Below are 21,889 nucleotides of genomic sequence, written 5' to 3'. Positions count from 1 at the left end.
AGAAAAAAAACCTATCACAGCCAAGACTGAGGGCTGACAGATTTTTCTTATCAGAAAGAAAGCTGCTAAGGGATTCCACCCCATCCCCCACCCCCAGTTCAATGCCTGGGTATATAAAGGCCCCTGCTTTCTGATACAGTGGTTAGGATGCCGGACCTGAAGATCTGAGTTCAAATGTGGTCTCAAACACTTATTAGCTGGGCAAGTTATTTAACCTCTGCCTCAGTTTCCTCCTCCATAAAGTGGGAATAATAATAGTACCTGCCTCTCAGGGTTGGAAGTCAGCTAGTAAGGGGTTGAGATGTGTGTTAGTAGGATGTGAAGAAGTAGAAGAAACCAATTTAGACAAACTTTTTCTAAGAGTTTGGCTATGAAACAGAAGAAGGATACAGCTTGAAGGGTAGAAGAATTAAGTGGATTTTTTTTAAGGATGGAGAGGATGGGGGAATTTTCAGAAGCATTAAGGAAAGAGCCAGTGTATAAGAGACTGAATATGATGAGGGAATGATGATCACAAGATTGCAAAGATGATGAGAGGGGATAGGGTCAACGGCAAAGGAGGAAAAGTGGTTTTGACAAGAGTCACTTTTTCATCAGAGACTGGAACAAAGAAAGAAAAGATGAGGGCTGATGTAAAGGGTTTCAGAAATATAGAATAGAGAAGAAACCACGGGATCATAAGAACATAGATCTGGTACTAGAAGAGGCTCAGAGGCTTTCCAAGTCCAACACCGCTCCTTTATAAATCAGAAGACTGCTGGGCTTGGTGACACACATCAGCAATCTCCGTTACCAGGGATGCTGAGGCTGGCGGATCTCTTCAACTTGGTAGTGCTGAACGATAGTGGGGTTGTGCCTCCTGGGTGCTCATACCGAGCTCAACTTTCATCTGATGAGCTTATGGTGGGGAGGGGGACCTACCAGGTTGCTAACCGTTCAGGTTGGAAACAGCAGATCAAAGCTCCCCTTCTGAGTAGAGTGAATCAGGCATGTAAAGGATCTCCTGCACTTCCAGCCTGGGCAAGGTAGGGAAAAAAAAAAAACTGAGGCCCAAGAAATTAAGTGACTCGTAGAAGAGGAACCACCCGTGGATAGTCTTTATGTTCTCAGTACAGTAGGAGGTGAAGAATTTTGATGAGAGGCAGTAGAGGCAGCTTGAGGACACAAAAGAAGTTTTGGAGCAGACTATGTGGGTAAAATAGCATAGTTGACCCGGGAAAAATAGTAAGAAGGGCTATGAAACAGTGAAGGCTCAGGTGAGATTAGATAGCAGACTTCTACTTGGCCCAGTAAACATAGTGCAACCTCCTCCATCAGTTTTCAAAAGGACAGTGGGAGACAGGGGAGTTAACCAGAGTTAGGGTTCAGCAGGCCATGAATGACATAAAACAAGGGGATTCAACTAGATATCTAAGAGGCCTTTCAAATCTATGATTTCATATTTATGGATTGTACTGTATTTATGTATGGATGTACTATGGGATAGCAACTGAAATAATTTCCAACGTGAAAAATTTGTGACTCTTTCAGAGTCAGGAAACTTTGATCTAGGATGAGAGTATGGGGAAAGATCCAGGGTGAGAGCCTAAGGTAGGAGAGAAAAGGATCAATGCCATCTTTCTTTGTCTATCTCAGGTCCCAGGCCATCTATCAAGTCTTCATCCTTCAACCCACATGGAACTTTTACTGCTCACTTACTATCACTACCATACAACATAACAAAGAACTTTAGTCATCCACTGCTTTGTTATCTTTGAAATGTTTATATCTCCCCAGTTCGTGAGCTCCTTAGGTCTCTTTTTATATCCTACAGTACCTAGCCAGCTCGTGGTAAGTGCTCAGCATATGCTTCTTAGATCGAATTGAACTAAATTGAAAGGGAAAGTGCCAAAGATAACATTCTCAGAATGTAGTTCATAATGTGCTTGGGGATAGCCCTGTTTGTTTCCTCCTATTGCAAACGAAATTAAATGAAACTCTAAACCAGGAAAGGGTCCCTTGGCTAGTACAGCAACCAGGAAAGTCAACAAAAGAAAGGGTATTGGCAGCATTAGGAAGAAACCACCAGAGGGCGAACAGCAGATTGAAGATGCTGGGACAATAAGGAGGGCAGCAATGAGTCAGGACGGGCAGTGTTTGGGCGACAAAGATAAAGGAGGTTCCCCGCTTCCCCCCCCCCCAGGATCTAGGGCAGGGAACCTTGGGTCGGAGAGTCAGGGTATGGGGCCAAAAATAGGGAGGATGGAGTGGTTTATGTGACAGAAAAAGAGACAGAGACTGTGTGTATTAGAGGGATGGAGGGAAGGAAGGAGAAGCAGGGGAGAGGGAGAGAGGGAGAAAGAGGGGGGAGAGAGAGGAGAGAGAGAGAGAGAATGTGTAAATGTGATATGTCATTTTGTCTCTTAACCCAAGAGATTTCTCTGTTATGCTCATACGTGAACTTGCTGTCTGTCCTCTGGGACATTCTTTGGCTTGTCCCTGCTAAAATATACCCCAAAATGGATCTGCTTATGACCTTCTCCTCAGCTAATTCTTTCTTTGGTGAGGTAACCTGGTCTCTGAAGGGAGCTGGGGATGGGGGAGGGGCGAGGGGGGAACAGAGAAACCTGCAAAAGAAGGAAGAGTTGTACCCTGAATCTTACCCCACTCCATTCATTCTCTATGGTCTTTCTCTTCACAGCAGACATGCACCACATTCTTACCTCAGCCCCTATGGTTATTCATGTAACCCCTCACCTCCACACACACCCCCCACCCCCCCACCCCTGTGTTTCTCTCCTATGAGCTTCCTCCTCTAGTACTCACTAGGATTTCCTGAGTCCTTTCTCAGTCCTTATCTTTGTTTTCTGCAGTATTTGACTATTCACCATTCCTTTCCTTCTCTTTGAAATTACTTTTCATTAAGTTGTTATTTCTTGGTTCTTTTCCTATCTGTCTGCTCACTTCTCAACCTCCTTTGCAAGATCAGTTTTGTCCTTCTTTATGCATAGGTGTACCTCCCTCCCTCCTGGTATCTCTTCTTTTCTTTTTTTTCACCAGAGGTTCTTAACATTTTTAACATTTTAACATTTCATGGATCCCTTTAGATGTCTGGTGAAGCTCCCTTCTCTCTCTATCAACAAGCATTTCTTAAGTGCTTACTCTGTGGCGGGCACTGCTTAGTACTGGGAATACGAAGAAAGAAAAAAATATAGTCCCTGCCTTCAAAGAGCTCATAATCTAATGGGGGAGACAACATTTTCAAATATGTACATCTGTAGTATACATTGTAAATACGTTATACAGAGGGTGGGCATTAGCAATGGGGGTGACTAGGAAAGGCCCCTTACATAAGGCAGAATTTGAGCTGAGAATTGAAAGAAGCTAGGGAAGCCAGTAAATGGGGATAAATAGGGGAAACATTCTAGGCAGCCGTTGTAAAGGCTTTGCAAGGAAGAGCAAGAAGGCCAGTGCCACTGGACTGGAGAGTTTGCAGAAGGGAGAGAGGTATAAGAAGACTAGAAAGGTAGGAAGGGGTCTGGTTATGAAGGGCTTGAAAAGCCACACAGAAGATTTTGTACTTAATTTGTAAATAACAGGGAGATACTAGAATGGCTACTGTGAACCCCAAAAATCCATGAACCCCAATTTAGAAACTGAGTCAGCTCTAAGAAAGACACAAATGAAATTGGGGTGTGTGTATCCACAATTTAAATTCTCTCAAGCTGGCATGACATGCATTGCTTGGGAATTCAGTCCAAAACTGGGCCTCCCTAAGGGGGCCAGTTTAGAACTGACTTGGTTTTGGGAGTACAGCCTTATATGCCCTTCTAAGAGTAGGTGTTCCCAAGGGATGCCAATCAACTCCAGGAGGTGGGCCATATTAAAATGAGAGTCTTTCAGTACTTGACACAGGTCACTCAATCCTGGTCAAAGAGACATGAATTTCCATATCACCTGTCTTGACAATAGGGAGGAATCAACATTCTTCCAGACCTGTCTAGGCAACCTAATGAGCAGGAACAGACTCATTTGGATTACTAGAAGGACTGAACTTAGAAAGAAAGGGAGATGGGGAAGCTCTGAGTTTCCAAGGTCATGGTCTAGTTCATGCCCATGGTTACATGGGAGTCCCCCAAGGCTCTGCCCTACTTCTCTCTTCCACAATTTCACTTAGTAATCTCCTCAGCTCCCCTGGATTCAATTATCGTCTCTATGCAGGTGACTATTAGATCTATTTATCTAGTTCTAATCTCTCTCCTAACCTCCAACAAGAAAAATCATTTTTCACACTACTCAATAGTAGGATGCAATGGGGGTCAGTTTTAGGAAGATCACTCTGCTGGCTAGATCCAGTACAAATTTGGGCTAAGTAATCTCAACCTGGTTCTCACTGTAGCAAGACAATCCCTTTACAACTCCGTAATATATTCACTCACATGCAACACAGAGGCTTTTCCAAACCTTTTCATCCTTTCTCAAGCCTTCCCTAGCTCCCAGCCACTCCAATGAGAATCTTGCCTTATGTTTCACATTCATCTAGAGCTCCCTCTTCTCCCCTCCTCATTTCATATGACTCAGATGATTTCCTCCACTACCTCCTTCACTTCTGTCTCTTTGGAAGAGTTAGCCCTTCTCCTTGCCAAGGCAGCACACTTCCCCACATGGACAAATGATCCTGTTCCATGCCATCTTCTCCAGCAGATTGCCTTTTTAATATCCTCACTCTTTCACTAATCTTCAGTCTCTCCCTGTCTACTGGGTACTTCCTTGCTGCCTACAAACATGTTTATGTCTATTGAATTCTCAAGAAACCTTTACTTGATCTAGCTATCATCTTACGTCTCTCCTCTCTTTTTGTGACTAAAATCTTTAAAAACGCTATAAACAATCAGGGTCTTCATTTTTCAACTTCATCATTCAACTGAAATTGATCTTTTCAAAGTCGCCAATGATACCCTAAATGGGTACTGCCTAAGTGTGCTACCTTGTTAATGTTGTTAATCCTTATCTGATCTTGGCTTCTCTGTAGCCTTTGACCTGATCAATCACTCTATTCTCCTTACAATCTCTTTTCTTGGGGTTTTCATGACACTTCTCTTTTCTGGTTCTCCTCTTACCTGTCTGATGGTTCATTCTCGGTCTCATTTACTGGATCATCATCTAGGTCATGCCCCTGGTTACCTGAGCCTTCACCCAAGGCTTTGTCCCACTTCTCTGTACAATTTCACTTAGTAATCTCCTCAGCTCCCCTGGATTCAATTATCATCTCTTTCTAGTCCTAATCCCTTTCCTAACCTCCAGTCTTGTATCTTCAGTTTCCTATTGGATATTTTGAATTTAAACTCAACATGCCCAAAACTGAATTCATTATCTTTCCCCCCCAGGCCCTCCCTTCTTCCTAACCTCATGCTTACTGTTGAGGGTACCACCATCCTCTTAGTCACCCAGGCTCAAAGCCTAGGTGTCATTCTCAACTCCTCATTTTCTCTCTCACCCCCCAGATCCAATCTGTTGCTAAGTCTTGTCTATTCTACCTTTGCAATATCTCTCATATACACTCCCTTCTCTCCTCTAACGAGATCACCAACTTGATATAGGTCCTCATCACCTCAGGATGTGACTATTGCAATGACATTTTGGTTGGTCTTCCTGCTTTAATTCCCCATTCCAGCCTATCTTCCATTCTGCTATCAAAGTGTTCTTCCTGAAGTGCAAGTCTGACCATTTCGATAAAATGACCTCCAAGGATCAAATATAAAACTCCTCTGATTGTCTTTTAAACCCTTCATAACCTAGCCCTTTCCTACTTTTTCAATCTTCTTATACCTTACTCCCCCTCCATATACTCTACAATGCAATGACACTGGCCTCCTTCCTTTAACACACTTCATCTCTCAACTCTGCATTTTTATGGGCTGTCTCCCAAGCCTGGAATTCTCTCTCTTCAATTCTACTTTTTTGCTTCCCTACCTTTAAGTCTCAGCTAAAATCCCACATTCTGCAAGAAACCTTTCCAGATGCCTTTTAATACTAGTTATCTCCAATTTATCACAAATTTATGGTTTGCATGTTGCCTCCTACATTAGATTGTGACCTGCTTGAGGGCAGGGACTGGTTTTGCCTTTCTTTATATCCCCAGAACTTAGCACAGTGCCCGGCACATTTAATAAAGGTTTGTTGACTTAAATTCACTTTGGCTGTTGAGTGGAGGATATATTTGAGTGAAAAGATACTTGAGGTAGGGAAAACAATCAGAAAGCTATTGCAATAACCCAAGTAGCTGATGAGGGCCAGAACCAGAGTGATAGCTCTGTGAGTGGAGAGAAAAAGACATATATGAGAGATTTTGTAAAGGTAGAAACAATAAGATTTGGCAACAATTTGGATATGTCAGTTGAGTATGAGAGAGGAGTTGAAGATGACATAAGAATTGGGAACATAGGTGACTGGGATGATAGCAATATCTTTGACAGTAATAGGGAAGTTGGGAAGAGGATAGGCTTTGTAGGGAGAGATAATGAACTCAGGAGGGAAGTTAGAGCTGGATATACGCGTTGGGAATCATCTGCATAGAGATGATAATGTTTTAAAATTTTTAAAATAAAAAACCAGGAAGGGCAGCTAAGTGGCACAGTGGATAGAGCTCTGGCCTTGGAATCAGGAGGACCTGAATTCTAATGTGACCTCAGGCACTTGACACTTACTAGCTGTGTGACCCTGGACAAGTCACTTAACCCTGATTGCCTCACCAAAAAACAAAACAAAACAAACAACAACAACAACAACAAAAACCAGGATTACAAAGGAAACCAATTAAACTGAAATACAATTATCAAAATTAAAAAACAAAAAGTTAACAGACCCCAGTGAAAAACTCCCTCCTCTATACTCTCACTCTTGGTGATCTTATCAGTTTCCATGAGTTAAACTATCACCTCTATGCAGACAATTCCCAAATCTATATCTTTAACCCCAGGTTTTATCCTGAATTCCAGCCCGAACATGATCACCACATAGCTATTTTGTTCATCTCCACCTGGACATTTCATAGGCATCTCAAACTCAAATAAGTCCAAAGCAAAACTCATTATCGTTCTCCCCAAACCCACCACACCATCACTCCAGTCACACAGATTTACAATTTTGAAGTCATTCTCAAATTTCTTCTCTCCCTTACTTACATCTAGTCAGTTGCCAAATCTTGTCAACTCTACCTCAGTATTTATTTCGCATTTGTCCCCTTCTCTTCTCTTTCCAATCTATTTTATGAATGGTTTCCAAATTAACATTTCTTTTTTTATTATTATTTACTTATTTATTTTTGGCTAGACAATGGGGTTAAGTAACTCGCCCAGGGCCACACAGCTGGTAAGTGTTATGTGTCTGAGACTGGATTTGAACTCAGATTCCCCTGAATCCAGGGCGGTGCTCTGTCCACTGTGCCACCTAGCTGCCCCCAAATTAACCTTTCTAAAGCTCTGGTCAGGTCAAGTCACCCACTTGCTCAAGAATCTCTAGAGGCTCCCTCTTGCCTCCAGGATCATTTACAAAATGTCCTGTTTGATATTGAAAGCCCTTTTCAGTCTAGATCCAAACTGCCTTTCCAGGCTCACTGCACATTACTCTCCTTCACGCATTCAAGTCAAACTGGCCTACTTGCTATTCCCCATTCAGGATATTTTGTCTTTCATCCCTGCGCTTTTGTATAAATGCTGGAAATGTGCTTCCTCCTAACTTTTTTGTAGAATCTCGAGTTAAACTGCCTCCAGAATTCTGCTTGTGTCACCTCCTACAGGAAGCTTAACCCGATCCTTAGTTCCTAATACTGTACATCCTCCCAACCAGAAATGATGTCTTCTATATTTTGCCTTTAATTATCTATGTACATAATCTTCCACCTAAACAAATATAAGCTCCTTGAACATAGAGACTTTCATTTATTTTCATATCCATATTGCCCACAGTGCCTGCACATGTTTATTGATTGATTGAGGTTGGACTTTCATAAGATGAGGGATTTAGTCCTATCACTAAAAATAGGTAGTGGAAATAGTGAGTTTGTCCCACTGGTCCTATACGAACTATTGCAAACACTTACTCCTCTCATCCCCCATCCTTTCCTTGGCCCTGGTTTCTCTAGGCTTGGTCTAAGGTTTTAGAAATGTAAAAGACTGCTTTGCATATGATATTTCATAAATTTATCACAAATTTGGCTTGTACTTGACCTCCAACCAATATGTAAACTCTGAAAGAATTTCCAAATATAATTCATGCCTCATTTCCTTATTAAAATTCTTATCTACACCCCAGATTCATGTGTGTCACAAGGGAAACGTCAACATTTATATTTTAGGTATGGTTTCCATCAGAAATTTAAAGATAATAGAAGATGTTGGGTTTTATTAGTATGGTATAGAAATGTCAATGATTTTATGGATTTGTTTCATATCTTGCATTTTGTTGGAACTATTGTCTTAAGCCATTAAGCTATTGATTCTCAACTGGTCTTTATGTACTTTCCCATTTTCCCTTTTTCCCCTGTGGCCTCTGTATTTCTCTACAAGACTTCTCTGTTTTCAAGTCATATAAATATCCATTTGCCTACTTTCCTGTCAAGGTTCCTCCTCCCCATTCCACACCCCTCTGGCAACTTTTAAGCCCTATAATGTCTACATATGTTCTCTCCTTCCTTCAATTTGTATATTATTCCATGTAGCCTTTGTCCTATCAGCCCAAATATCTCTCTACCCTCCGTCTCTCCTTCATCCCTCATACTTTTCCTATTACTTTATTTCCTCTATCAGCCTTTATATAATCAGTTCTGCAATAATGCTTGTTTTGAAAATGCAAATTTGTTCCAATGCAATTGACATATCAGGGAACAATTTGAACATAATGCAAATTTCATATTTGCTCATGTGTGATTTCATCCCTGTGAAACACTATGTGAATACAGAAGACTCCATCTTTCTGAAAGGGAAACTACATGAATACATAAAATGCACATGCTTCAGATATCCTCTAGATACCTTGCTTCACTGAGTATGTTTTTCTACAAGGTTGCGTTTCGCCATTCTTTTGCATTTGTGGACTTTCCTATATTAAATGTTTTTTATTTGAGTGTTTCTCATTCCATATCCCAGACATGTCCAAGCATCCAGGTTCAAAAATGCCAAGCAATGCATGAAAAAATAAAGCTTTAAGTATTAAGGAGAAACTTGAAGTAATAAAGCATTTTGAAAGAAACAAGAGAAATATGTTATCTTTTGAGCAATAGGTATAAAAGAATTTACACTGAGGACCACACTATGAAAATAAAAGAAACATCTATGGCTAGAAGTGTTGTGCTCCAACTCTATTTTCCCCTTATTGCATGATTTTGCAAAGTGCCGTGATTTTAAGGAGTGTATACTTCATGTTATAGCAGAGCCAACTCCATTTGTCCCCATCCTTCTCAGCCCCCTCTTTATCTGTGTAACCTGTGTCCCACAACTGAAGGATCTGGGTTTGCATGAACCAGGTTTAAGTTTGAGGATCTTTTCACACAAATCTGTTTGGCTTATGCTCCAGTACAGGCACAATGTTCCCCGGGGAACATATGTATTGACTCATGTTTGGTCTCTTTGACCAAATGGAAATGGCCTTAGATCTCATGCAAACAATTGGGTTAACACAACATAAAATCTAACATGGGCTTTACTTAATTTGTCAAGAAACACAAAACAGGGTTTATGTCATAATCCTTGCATAATCAAAACAATTGTCTTTCTGTCTCCAGTGGGCTTCTACCACTCTTAGGGTTCTACACAGTCCTAAAGACTTAAAATTCTGTACTAGGATTGAGGCTCACCCAAAATATGAAAAACACTTATGATCAATAAAGAATCAGCCTTTGGTTAGAACAAAATTTACTATATATCAGATGAATTAAAAAAAAAAAAGTAGGGCAGCTAGGTGGCACAGTGGATAGAGCTCCAGCCTTGGAGTCAGAAGGATCTGAGTTCAAATATGAGGTCAGACATTTGACACTTACTAGCTATGTGACCCTGGGCAAGTCATTTAACCCTGATTGCCTCACCAAGTAAATAAATGAATGAATGAATGAATGAATGAGTGAGTGAGTGAATGAATAAATAAATAAATGTGGGGCAGCTAGGTGGCACAGTGGTAGAGCTCTGGCCCTGGAATCAGGAAGACCTGAGTTCAAATCTGAACTCAGACACTTGATACTTACTAGCTGTGTGACCCTGGGCAAGTCACTTAACCCCAATCACCTCAGCAAAAAAAAAAAAAAAGGCAAAAGTTACAATCATGCTATCAGAAAGTAAAAACAATAATTCACAACATTAAAAGAAATAAACAAGGAAGCTACATTATGCTAAAAGGAACCATACACTAATATAAATGTGAAACTTAGGTGCTCCAAATGCCTTAGCATCTAGGTTCATAAAGGAAAAATTAACTGACTTACAAAAATATATAGATAATAATACAATAGTGGCAGCACATTTTAATATCCCTCTCTTAATTTTGGAAAAATCTAACAAATATAAACAACAGGGAAAATACAGATTTGAACAAATTATTGAGAACCTAGAGATACAGAGAAACTTAAGACATTCTAAATGGTACTACTAAAGAACACATGTATTTCTCAACACCACATGGAACTTTTACAAAAAATGAATATCTATTAGGGCACAGAAATATTGCAAATCAATGTAAAAAGGCAGAAAGAGTAAACACATTCTTTATAGATCACAAGGAAATAAAAATGATAAATCAGTTGTGGGAGCACAAACAAAAGACACAGATACAAATAAAGACTTAACAATGAAATCCTAAATAATGAGTGGGTCAAAGAACAACTCACTGAAATCATAAAAAATTTCCAGAAGCCAAAATGGCAGAGTAAGCAGTAAGACACTCTCACCCTCCCTTATGGACCTTGAAAAGCCCAGAGAATACTGCTCCAGGAAAAATCCTGAAATAATGGAGCCAGCAGAAAGATGAGGTGCAGCAGTCTTTAGTTCAGGAGGCTAGGGGGAATAACAGGAAAGGTCCCTCTGTGGCTAAAGAGGACCAGTATAGGACGTGAGGCGTCCTAGCAAGCCAGTGGCAAGCCCTGCCTGAGCAAACCAGTGGGGGATCCTGAGCCCCAGGGTAGTGGAACACATAAGTGCCAACACCAGGCACACACCAGCCACCACCACCAGCTCCACCTCAGCACCAGGTAAGCTACCAGACCCCTACAGCTTCCAGCTGTGAGCACCTGAGGCCCCAACACACAAAACCAGTAACCAAGCCCCTAGCCCCCAGCACAAAAAGCGTGGGACAGTGCCCCAAGTGCCCCAGAAGCAGAGATCAACTTTAAAAGTCAGAAAAAAGGCAAACACCATGAGCAAAACGAAACAAAGAAAAACAATGACCATAGAGAAATATTATGGTGACAGGGAAAATCAAAACACAAATTCAAGAGAGGACAACATTGTCAATATACCCACATCCAAAACCTCAAAGAAGAATATGAACTGGTCTCAAGCCCAAAAAAGCCTCTTGGAAAAGCTCAAGAAGGATTTTAAAAGTCAAATAAGGGAGGTAGAAGAAAAATTTAATAATTCCTTTAAAAATATAATTGACAAAATGGGGGGGAAAAGTACACTGAAGAAAACAACTCCTTAAACAGTAGAATTGGAAGGTAGGGAGAACAATGAGAAGGTATGGGAATAGTGAATGTGAGAGGCGAGAAGGACCTGAACTAGGGTGGTGGCTATGTGAGTGGAGAGTGGAGACATATAGGAAAGATAGAAAGATAGAAACACCGAGCTTTAGCCACAGATTAGATATGCTGTAACTGCAAGTGAGAAGGGAGAGACAGCATGGAGGTTGCAAGTCTGGGTGATTGGGAGTGAATGGCTACAAATCATGGAAGACCACAATTTCCGAGGAATTAAAGCTATAAACTATCCAAATGGCAAAGGAAATGCCCAAACTGCTCTCCTGGACCTCATGATCTCCAGAAAATCATCATTCTGAAGGGTTAAATCAGCTCTCACTTCCTCAGTAACCCCTGCCCTTAGGTCCTTCCCCATTGGAGAAGATGAAAGTTGAACATTGAAGACCTCCTCCCTGATCCTCTACCATTTAAGGAGGGCTCTCGGGGAAGGCTCTCGGGGAATTCACCTCATCATTTCCCACCCAGTTTCTTTCCTAGACTTCATGATTTCCATAAACTCATTAATCTGTGAGACAAAATCAACTCTGAAACTCTCATCTACTCAAATCATTTCCCTCCCAGGCTACAGGATTTCATTGTGCCCCAGAGCTAATAAAGTCTCCCCCACTCCACTCCAAGTCCCCCACTTTTTAGCTTCTTTTATGTGAGTTGTCTCTTCCACTGGATTGAGCTTCTTGAGGGTAGGAATCATCTAATGCATTTCTTTGTATTCGCTATAATCAATCAACAAGCATTAATTAAGCATCTATTAAGTGCTAGGCACTGTGTAAATCTCTGGAATTTGAAGACAGCTGCCCTCAGGGAGCTTACAGTCTGTCGAGGAAATAACATGGACACAGACAGATATAAAATATGTCTGAAATAAATACAAGGTAACTTTGGGGGAGGAGCATAAATAACCTTGGGGATGAGGAAAATAAATACCTATGTCTCCTCTCTTCCCTTCAAAGTCTGAGCAGGCGATCCATGGTCCTCACTAATCTGGGCCATTCTGCACTGAATAAAGGAATATGGTTCCAGGTTACCATCCAGAAGTCTTTGTTTGTTTGGAATTTCTGGAACATCCTGAAGAGAAAATATTTTAGAAATAAAAGACCATCTGGTTCCCGACAATTGTGATGCCCATTCCCTCCTCCTTCCCCTTGCTCCCCCCACTCCCTACATACAACTGAATGGGCTTTTGTTTTTTTTTTTTTTTATAACAAGATACATTTTCTTTAATGGATTGGTGAATAATAAACCAATAAAAGCTCTTTGGCAGCCTCAAAAAAAAAGTAGAATTGGCCAATGGAAAAGGAGGTACAAAAGCTAACTGAAGAAAACAATTCGTTAAAAATTAGAACTGGGCAAGTGGAAGCTAATGACTCTATGAGACATCAGGAATCAGTCAAACAAAATCAAAAGAATGAAAAAAGTAGAAAAAAATGTAAAATACCTCATGGAAAAACAACTGACCTGGAAAATAGATCCAGGAGAGATAATTTAAGAATTATTGGTCTACCTGAAAGCCATGATCAAAAAAAGAGCCTGGACAGTATCTCTCAAGAAATCATCAAGGAAAACTGCCCTGAGGTCCTAGAACCAGAGGGTAAAATAGTCATCAAAAGAATCCACCAATCACCTCCTGAAAAAGAACCCAAATTGAAAACACCAAGGAATATTATAGCCAAATTCCAAAATTATTAGGTCAAGGAGAAAATACTGCAAACAGCCAGAAAGAAACAATTCAAATATCATGGAACCACAGTCAAAATTATGCAGGACCTTGCAGCTTCTATATTAAAAGATCGGAAGGCTTGGAATATGATATTACGAAGGGCAAAGGAGCTTGTATTACAACCAAGGATCAACTACCCAGTGTAACTGAGCATAATCTTTCAGGGGAGGAGATGGACATTCAATGAAATAGTAGACTTCCAGACTTTTCTGATGAAAAAACCAGAGCTCAACGGAAAATTTGATCTTCAGGTACAAGACTCCAAAGAGGGATAAAAAGGTAAACAGGAAAGAAAAAAAAAAGACATGTTATTCAATAAGGGGAAACTGTTTACATCCCTACATGAGAAGATGATACTTGTAACTTTTGAGAACTATATCTTTATTACGACATTCAGAAGGGATATACATAGACAGAGGGTGTGGGTATAAGTTGACTTTGATGTGATGATAAAAAAAAACCTAATTAAGTGGTGAAAAGGGATTGTAATGGGAGAAGTGGAAAGGAGAAGGCAGAAAAGGGTAAATTACTTAACATGAAGATGCACAAAGACATATTACAATAGAAGGAAAGAAGGGAGGGAGATAAGCATTGTTTGAACCTTACTCTCATCAGATTTGGCTCAAGGAAGGAATAACATACTCCATAGGCAGCAGAGGGGAAAGGGGAAAGAAAAGGGAAGGGGCTGACAGAAGAGGAGGCAGATTGAGGGAGGCAGTGGTCAAAAGCAAAATTCTACTGAGGAGGGAAAGGGAAAAAGGAGAGAGAAAAGCATAAACAGTGGGGTGGAGTAGGATGGAGAGAAAGACACAGATAGAAATCATAACTGTGCATGTGAATGGGATGAACTCTCCCACAAAATAGAAGTGGATAGCAGAATGGATTAAAAACCATAATCCTACAATAAGTTGTTTACAAGAAACACATTTGAAACAGAGAGATACACACAGGGTAAAGGTAAAAGGCTAGAGTAGAATATATTATGCTTCAGCTGAAGTAAAGAAAAGCAAGGGTAGCAATCCTAATCTCAGACAAAGCAAAAGCAAAACCAGATTTAATTAAAAGAGATAAGGAAGGAAACTACATCCTGCTAAAAGACACCATAGACAATGAAGTAATAGCATTACCAAACATATATACACCAATTAGTATAGCATTCAAATTCTTAGAGGAGAAGTTAAGGGAGTTACAGGAAGAAATAGACCACAAAACTATACTAGTGGGGGACCTCAACCTCCCCCTCTCTGAACTAGATAAATCTAACCACCAAATGAATAAGAAACAAGTTAAGGAGGTGAATAGAATCTTAGAAAAATTAGATATAGTAGAACCCTAGAGAAAATTGAATGGGTATAGAAAGAAATATACTTTTTCCTCAGTGGTACATGGCACCTACACAAAAATTGACCATATACTAGGGCATAAAAACCTCACAATTCAATGCAGAAAGGCAGAAATGTTAAATGCATCCTTTTCAGATCATGATACAATAAAAATTACATGTAATAAAGGGCCATGGAAAGATAGACTAAAAATTAATTGGAAACTAAATAATTTAATCCTAAAGAATGAGTGAGTCAAACAACAAATCATAGAAATAATCAATAACTTCATACAAGAGAACATTGATAATGAGACAACATACCAAAACTTATGGGATGCAGCAAAAGCAGTTCTTAGGGTAAGTTTTATATCTCTAAATGCTTATATGAATAAAATAGAGAAAGGGGAGATCAATGAATTGAGCATGCAACTAAAAAAAACAAACTGGAAAAAAAACAAATTAAAAATCCCCAATTAATACCAAATTAGAAATACTGAAAACCAAAGGAGAAGTTAGTAAAATTGAAATTAAGAAGACTATTGAACTAATAAATAAAACTAAGAGCTGGTTTTATGAAAAAAACAATAAACCAGATAAATCTTTAGTTAATTTAAGTAAATAAAAAAGAAAAAACCAAATTACCAGTATCAAAAATGAAAAGGGTGAATTCACCACCAATAAAAAAGAAATTAAAACAATAATTAGGAGGTATTTTGCCCAAGTGTGTGTGAATAAATTTGACAATCTTAGTGAAACAGATGAATATTTACAAAAATATAAATTGCCCAGATAAATAGAAGAGGAAATAAAATACTTAAATAACCCCAACTCAGAAAAAGAAATTGAACAAGCCATCAATGAATTCCCTAAGAAAAAATCGCCAGGGCCAGATGGATTTATAAGTGAATTCTATTAAACATTTAAAAAACAATTAATTCCAATACTACATAGACCATTTGGGAAAATAGGTGAAGAAGGAGTCCTACCAAATTCTTTTTATGATACAAATATGGTACTGATACCTAAACTGGAAAGAGCCAAAACAGAGAAAGAAAATTATAGACCAATTTCCTAAGGAAAATAGATACAAAAATTTTAAATAAAATATTAGCAAAAAGATTACAGCAACTTATCAAGAGAATAATACACTATAACCAGGTAGGATTTATACCAGAATTGCAGGGCTGGTTCAATGTTAGAAAAACTATCAGAATAATTAATCATATCAACAACAAAATTAACAGAAGCCATATGATTATCTCAATAGATGCAGAAAAAACTTTGACAAAATACAACACCCATTTCTATTAAAAACACTAGGAAGCATAGGAATAAATGGAGTCTTCTTTAAAATGATAAGTAACATCTACCTAAAACCATCAGGAAGCATTATATGTAATGGGGATAAGCTAGAAGCATTTCCAGTAAGATCGGAGGTGGAACGAGGATGTCCATTATCACCACAGTTATTCAATATGGTACCAGAAACATTACCTTTAGCAATAAGAGTAGAAAAAGAAATTTAAGGAATTAGAATAGGCAAAGAAGAAACAAAGCTATCACTCTTTGCAGATGATATGATGATATACTTAGAGAATTCTAGAGAATTAAGGAAAAAACCACTTGAAATAATAAACAACTTTAGCAAAGTTGCTGGATATAAAATAAACCCACATAAATCACTGGCATTTCTATCTATTACTAACAAAGCCCAAAAGCAAGAGACAGAAAGAGAAATTCCATTTAAAGTTACTGTAGACATTTGGGAGTCAACCTGCCAAAACAAATCCAGGAACTATGTGAACACAATTACAAAACACTTCACACAAATAAAGTCAGATCTAAATAATTGGAAAAACATCAGTTGCTCTTGGGTAGGCCAAGCTAATATAATAAAAATGACAATTCTACCAAATTAATTTACGTATTCAGTGCCATACCAATCAAACTACCAAAAAAATTTTTGTAGAGCTAGAAAAAAATGATAACAAAATTCATCTGGAAGAGCAAAAGATCCAGAATATCAAGGGAATTAATGAAAAGAAATGCTAGGGAAGGTGGCCTAGCCATATCAGACCTTAAGTTGTATCATAAAGCAGCAATCATCAAAACTACTTGGTACTGGCTAAGAAATAGAGTGGCAGATCAGTGGAATATGTTAGGTACACAAAACACAGTAGTCAATGAATACAGTAATCTACTGTTTGATAAACCCAAAGACTCTAGTGTCTGGGATAAGAACTCACTACTGGACAAAAACTTCTGGGAAAACTGGAAAACTGTATGGCAGAAACAAGGCATAGACCAACACTTATACCATATACCAACATAAAGTCAAACTGGGTACATGATTTAGATATAAAGGCTGACACTATAAGCAAACTGGGAGAGCAAGGAATAGTTTACCTATAAGATTTAAGGAGAACAGAAGAATTCATGACCAAACAGGAGATAGCGAACATTAGGAAAAGCAAAATGGATAACTTTGATTACATTAAATTGAAGTTTTTGCACAAACAAAGCCAATGCAACCAAGATTAGAAGGAAGGTAGAAAATTGGGAAAGAATTTTTACAACCAGTCTCTCTGATAAGGGCCTCATTTCTAAAATATATAGAGAATTAAGTCAAATTTATAAGAATACAAGTCATTCCCCAATTGATAAATGGCCAAAGGATATGAACAGGTAGTTCTCAGATGAAGAAATTAAAGCCATCTATAGTCACATGAAAAAAAAATGCTCTAAATCACTATTGATTAGAGAAATGCAAATCAAAACAACTTTGAGGTACCACATCATACCTATCAGATTGGCCGACATGACAAAACAGGAAAACGGTAAATGTTGAAGATGTGGGAAAATTGGAACACTAATGCATTGTTGGTGGAGTTGTGAAATGATCCAACCATTTTTTTCCTTTTCTTGCAGCCAAAAACAAGGTTTATTGAAGATTTGCCATATTAGCTAGACTCTTAAGGAATCTGAGCATCTATGGGCTATTGGCTAGATTCTAAGAATTAGAGCATCTTAATGGAGACAAGATGGACCTTATATACAGAAAGACTGTGAGAGGGATCTAGGAGAGGCCAAGTAGTCCATGAGATAATAGAGATACCAAAGGTGGGAAGTGGCCTGGGACCATAGGGAGGCAAGACAATGGAGGGGAGATTGGGTGTAGCCACAATGAAAGGCCAGTTGATGGGATTATAGCCTCATGGGGAAGCCAGTGATCCAATCATTTTGGAGAGTAATTTGGAACTATGCCCAAAAGGCTATAAAAATGTGCATACCCTTTGACCCAGCAATAGCACTTCTAGGGCTATATCCCAAAGAGATCATACAAATGGGAAAAGAACCCACACATACAAAAATATTCATAGCAGCTCTTTTTGTGGTGGCAAAGAATTGGGAATTGAGAGGATGCCCATCAATTGGGGAATGGCTGAACAAGTTGTGGTATATGAATGTAATGGAATACTATTGTGCTATAAGAAATGATGAACAGGCTGACTTCAGAAAAACCTAGAAAGACTTGTTCACCTGTTAGATTTATGGAGAACAAAAGAATTTATGACCAAACAGATACCAAACAAGAGATAGAGAACATTATGAAATGTGAAATGGATAATTTTGATTATATCAAATTGAAAAGTTTTTGCACAAACAAAGCCAATGCAACCAAGATTAGGAGGGTAGCAGAAAACTGGGGAAGAATTTTTACAACCAGTGTCTCTGATAAAGGCCTCATTTATCAAATATATAGAGAATTAAGTCAAATTTATAAGAATACAAGTCATTCCCCAATTGAGAAATGGTCAAAGGATATGAACAGGCACTTTTTAGATATAGAAATTAAAGCTATCTATAGTCATATGAAAAAATGCTATAAATAACTATTGATTAGAGAAATGCAAATCAAAATGACTTTGAGGTACCACATCATACCTACCAGGTTGGCTATATATGACAAAACAGGAAAATGATAAATGTTGGAGAAGATGTGGGAAAATTAGAACATTAATACATTGTTGGTAGAATTGTAAATTGATGCAACCATTCTGGAGAACAATTTGGAACTATGCCTAAAGGGCTATAAAAATGTACATTCATACCATTTGACTAAGCAATAGCATTTCTAGGGCTGTATCCCAAAGATATCATAAAAATGGAAAAAGGACCCACACGTACAAAAATATTTACAGTAGCTCTATATGTGATAGCGAAGAATTGGAAATTGAGAGGATGCCCATCAATTGGGGAATGGCTGAACAAGTTGTGGTATAGGAATGTAATGGAATACTATTGTGCTATAAGAAACGATGAGGGGGCAGCTAGGTGGCACAGTGGATAGAGCACCGGCCCTGGATTCAGGAGGATCTGAGTTCAAATCTGGCCTCAGACACATAACACTTCCTAGCTGTGTGACCCTGGGCAAGTCACTTCACCCCACTGCCTAGCAAAAAAAAAAAAGAAAGAAAGAAAGAAATGATGAGCAGGAGGACTTTAGAAAAACCTGGAAAGACTTCTATGGACTGATGTTGAATGAAGTGAGCAGAACCAGGAGAACATTGTACACAGTAACAGTCATGTTGTGTGATGACTAACTGATAGACTGTGCTCTTCCAAGCAATGCAAGGATCTAAGACATCTCCAAAAGTTTCATGATGGAAAATGCTATCCACATCCAGAGAAAGAATTATGGAGTTTGAATTGCAGATTGAAGCATACTATTTGCTCTTTTTTTTTTCTTCTGTTCTGTTCTGTTTCTTCTTTCTTGTAGTTCCTCCTGTTGGTTCTAATTCTTCTTTACAACATGACTAATGTGAAAATGTTTAGTATGAATGTATATGTAGAGCCTATATCAAATTGCACGCCGTCTTAAGAAGGGAGGGGGAGGGGGAGGGGGAGAAAATTTAAAACTCAAAAGTTTATGGATGTGAATGTTGAAAACTAAAAATAAATTAATAAAAAAATTTTTTAAATACAAAAAAAATACAAGTCATACCCCAATTGATAAATGGTCAAAGGATATGAACAGGCAGTTTTCAGATGAAGAAATTAAAGTTATCTATAGTCATATGAAAAAATGTTCTAAATCACTATTGATTAGAGAAATGCAAATCAAAATAACTCTGAGGTACCACATCACACCTATCAGATTGGCTAATATGACAAAACAGGAAAATTATAAATGCTGGAGAAGATGTGGAAAAATTGGAACACTAATGCATTATTGGTGGAGTTGTGAACTGATCCAACCATTCTGGAGAGCAATTTGGAACTATGCCTGAAGGGCTATAAAAATGTGCATACCCTTTGACCCAACAATAACACTTCTAGGTCTGTATCCCAGAGAGATCATAGAAATGGAAAAAGGACCCACATGTACAAAAATATTTATAGCAGCGCTTTTTGTGGTGGCAAAGAATTGGAAATTGAGGGGATGCCTATCAGATAAAGAGAAATCTAAATTGTAAATATTTTCAGGTTATTTTTGTTTTGTTGATGTCAATTTTGCTGATCTATTTTTTCTCTTTGTTTTGCCTTTAAAAATATTATTGTTATATAATGTGAGGGGAGGTATTGGGGGAAATTATGGTGATATAAAAGAAAGCAAAAGATATTAATATAAACTTACTTTTACAATATTGTTATATGGGGTGGCTGTCTGGGAGGGGTAAGGAAAAGGGATACTAGAGAAATCTTGGTGATGTAAAAAATACACATACCAATGTGATGTATGTGTATTATACACATACATATGAATTTTTTTTTCAAAAAATAGTTTTTCCCTTTTCCCTGACCTACACAGACCACATATATACTACAGTAGTAATAAAGGGCAAAATCAAAGTTACTCTTCAATTTTGATTGTTGCTTTGTCCCTTGATACTCCTCAGCTACGGATCTTTGTTTCTGGACTACTTCCTTTTCCAAGAAACATGTATTGTCCTCCTGAGTGTCTGGAGAGTGAAGATGAATTGCAGAATTCCTCTAGGAACTCCTCTCTTGCTCTGCTATATCACCATTACCACTCCAATGTGTATGGTCTACTATTCTTCAGCACTTAACTTGCCCAGAAACTCCTTAAAAATTTGCTATTGCTTTTTTCTGGCTCCGCGATCGCCATGGCGCCTGTGAAGAAATCTGTGATGAAGGGCGGAAAAAAAAAAAAGAAGCAAGTCCTTAAGTTTACCCTGGATTGTATCCATCCTGTGGAAGATGGGATTATGGATGCAGCTAATTTTGAGCAGTTTTTACTAGAATAAATCAAAGTGAATGGAAAGGCTGGCAACCTTGGTGGCGGAGTCATAACCATCGAGAGAAGCAAGAGTAAGATAACCGTGACATCAGAGGTGCCATTTTCTAAAAGGTATTTGAAGTACCTGACAAAGAAATACTCAAAGAAGAACAATCTTCGGGATTGGCTGCGAGTGGTGGCCAACAGCAAGGAGAGTTATGAATTACAATACTTCCAGATCAAACGGGATGAAGAGGAGAAAGAGGGGGAGGATTAAACTCTCTTGGTCTGGAAACATTTTGTATATGATCTTGAATAAAACTTGAACCAAAAAAAAAGTTGCTATTGCTTCTGTCCTCTGCCATTTATGTGGCTTTCTGGTTTGTTCCTTTCTGTTCTGGGGCCATCTGATCCTATGACGGAGCCTTGCATGACTGCAGGGTTGTACATACTTCCCCTTCAGATAATATGTCTTTGTGCTTCCAACCACTGGCCCCAATTTCCCTCTGATTATCTCAGTTCTGGCTCTCCATGTGTCTGTGTTCATTCCTTGCTCTCCTGTCCTCCTTTTTAAAGACCAAGTCCAAGGGTATAGTCCAGGTATTAATTTCATTTCTAGTGAGGACCAATGGGATGAGGCCAAATTTGTATCTTGTTAAAGTTGAACAAATGGTCCAACTCTTACTTTGCCAAGCCCTGGCTTCACACAGACAGCTCCAATTTCCAAGGATGATCTAAAAGATTCATTTTCTCTTTTTAAAATATCATTGTGTCCCCTCTCTGCCCCAAATTTTCTGCAAGAGAAATTCCAAAGATAGCTTGTATCTAGGTTCCCATGAATGTAATAGGGATCCCTGTCTCCTATATCTTACTTAAGGTAGTAAATGC

General features: G+C 38.7%; 1 pseudogene; it reads left to right on the top strand.

Moving 5' to 3' along the window:
- Nucleotides 1–20,888: 20,888 nt before the first annotated feature.
- LOC114039474 lies at nucleotides 20,889–21,278 on the top strand (annotated as a pseudogene).
- Nucleotides 21,279–21,889: the final 611 nt, after the last annotated feature.

This window comes from Vombatus ursinus, unplaced genomic scaffold, assembly GCF_900497805.2.
Source record: "Vombatus ursinus unplaced genomic scaffold, bare-nosed wombat genome assembly UNPS02011916.1, whole genome shotgun sequence".
Classification (NCBI taxonomy): Eukaryota; Metazoa; Chordata; class Mammalia; order Diprotodontia; family Vombatidae; genus Vombatus; species Vombatus ursinus.
The sequence above is the reverse complement of the archived record's forward strand: the minus strand, read 5'-3'. Positions and strand labels throughout refer to the sequence as shown.